Genomic DNA, 2715 nt, shown 5'->3' on the forward strand with positions numbered 1-2715 from the left:
AGAGAGAGAGAGAGAGAGAGAGAGAGAGAGAGAGAGAGAGAGAGAGAGAGAGAGAGAGAGAGAAATGCCAACTTAGTGCTTACATTCTCTGGTGTGGATCACTTTCTTCTGTGTCTTTCTTTCTCTTAACCCTAGTGCTTAAAATCCACATTAACATCTTTTCACAAACTCCATCTCTGCCAGGTAGATTAAAACATACCTTTAATCCCAGCACTCAGGGAGCAGAAGCAGGAGGATTTCTGTGGATTAGAGGCCAACAAGGTCTACAGACTGTGTCCCAGACCAACAAAGGCTATGTAGTAAGATCCTTTTTCAGAAAAAGTGTTAAATGTTGGGCCTAGAGAGAAGGCTCAGCAGTTAAGAGCACTGGCTGTTCTTGCAGAAGACCCAGGTTCTCTTCCCATCATCCACATGGCAGCTCACAACTGTCTGGAACTGTACTTTCAGGAGATCTGATGCCCTCTTCTGACCTCTTTAGGCACCAGGCACAAACGTGGTGCACAGTTATACATGCAGGCAAAACACCCATATACATAAAATAACTTTTTTGTTTTTGTTTTTCTAGATAGGGTTTCTCTGTAGCTTTGGAGCCTGTCCTGGAACTATCTCTATAGACCAGGCTGGTCTTGAACTCACACAGATCGACCTGTCTCTGCCTCCTGAGTGCTGGGATTAAAGCCGCGCGCCACTGCCACCCACAAAATAAAATATTTTTTAATGCCAAGTGCATTGGCTATATTGAGGACACCACGTCTGTGCAGTGGACATGGGAGGGAGAGGCAGGAAGTCCATATCTCTTCTGGCCAGTGAATCCCTTGCCAGCAGCTAGAGACCCAGGCACACAGCCAGGAGATAGCACCAGACCAGTAGAGGCTGCCTCCCTACCTATAAATGAGTGGCATCCAGCTGGTCTGTGGAGGACTCGTATAGAGCAGTGTGACGCATCTGCAAAGGGTACTAGTAAGAGGGACAAGCCCTATGCAGGGTTGTAGCAGCATAGTTCCTATTGGGTAAAAGTCAACATAGGTCACTTGTGTTACCAGCTGCAGCTGCTCCTGCAGGCTGTTTCCATTTGCAGTTACAGAGACTGAGGCTGCTTGTCCATCCTTCCTCCTCCTTTTTCTTTTCTCCCTCCACCCCCTTCTTTTCTTTTTTCTGTTTTGTGTGTGTGTGTGTGTGTGTGTGTGTGTGTGTTTGAATAGGCTCTCACTGTATAGCTCTGACTGTCTAGGAACTTTCTTTTCTTATTTTTTTTTCAAGACAGAATTCCTCTGTGTAACAGCACTGACTGGGAACGTTCTATATGAACCACCATCAGCATTTGTCACCCCAAAAGCCAAACTGTCATCCCATATCCAGAAGGCCTTATTAGCCATGTCCCCCTATTTGTGGGTTACTCCATCTTTCTTCGTCATCTCCATGCATTCTCTCTGTTGAGAAAGTACATCCCAGGGTAAAAGTCCTGAATTCTCCCGTCTTTGTCACCAGCACCTATTCAGTACCAGGCTTTCAAGATCCTATGTCTAGCCAGGCTCCAAAGCTGCACAGAGAAACTTTCTCTTAAAAAAAAACCCTATGGTCCCCTAAACACATCTGCAATGCATTTGTTTCTTTCCATGGCTATAGTAGCATCCCTAATCCAGGCCTCCCCCCAGTTTTCTTTCTTTCTTTCTTTCTTTCTTTCTTTTTTTTTTTTTTTTTTTAATTTTTTAAGACAGGGTTTCTCCGTAGCTTTTGGTTCCTGTCCTGGAACTAGCTCTTGTAGACCAGGCTGGCCTTGAACTCCCAGAGATCCACCTGCCTCTGCCTCCCGAGTGCTGGGATTAAAGGCTTGCGCCACCACCGCCCGGCCCTCCCCCCAGTTTTCATACCAGGGCTCTAGGTTTGTACTTGATCAAATGCAAAGCTGTTGAGAAAGTCTGGGAAGGCAAGCTCAAGTTCTGGAGCTTAGCAGCTGTGACCATGACTTACTGACCTCTGGACCCTTGAAGTCCACCCTCTACCAATCTTATGCTCCAGTTAGGGGACAAATACAGAACAGGGGCATGTCATCCCTTTCTTTCCTGCTCTCTGCCTGCCAAAGTTCATAGTTCAAGACCACATGGCCATATGGATACAGGTTGGAACCCTGTAGATAACCCTCAGCTTTGTTACTTACTAGCCATGAAACTTCCCTTGCGCTGCTGCTCCCCCCACACACACACCATCTGTTGCCCAGAGGAAATGACCAAAGCGCTTTCTGGAGTTACTGGGAGGACAAAATGTGTTAATATCATTGGATATTTAGCAGTTTCTTTTTCTCTAGATGGATGGTCAATGGTCACTTCTTGGGAGGCTAGGAAATGCCCACTTGGCAGTGACCTGGTCTTAGCAGCTCCAGTCAGGTCCCTATAGCCAGTCCTCTACTGCACCTGCTGAAGTCAGCAAAGGGGAGTAAAAGCCTACCTTCTGTTGTTAGACAAAGGGGCGGATCAGAATGTGTTGGGCTCTCAGCCTGGGCTCACTGGGATGTGTTGGGCTGGGCACAGTTGCATTGTGGGGCAGGAGACTGGAGCTCCACTGAGACCGCTCCTGGGTAAGCAACTGCTCCTCAGAACATTGGTGGCCCACCAGGTAGGTAGGAGCTAGGGGCTGGTTTGGACACCATGTATAATGACACGCTTCAGGGCTGCTAAGGACAGGGAAAAGCCAGAATCTGTTAGCCTAACTAGCTAG

Source organism: Alexandromys fortis, unplaced genomic scaffold (assembly GCF_014885135.2).
Source record: "Alexandromys fortis isolate MF-2015 unplaced genomic scaffold, M_Fortis_MF-2015_v1.1 scaffold_225, whole genome shotgun sequence".
NCBI lineage: Eukaryota > Metazoa > Chordata > Mammalia > Rodentia > Cricetidae > Alexandromys > Alexandromys fortis.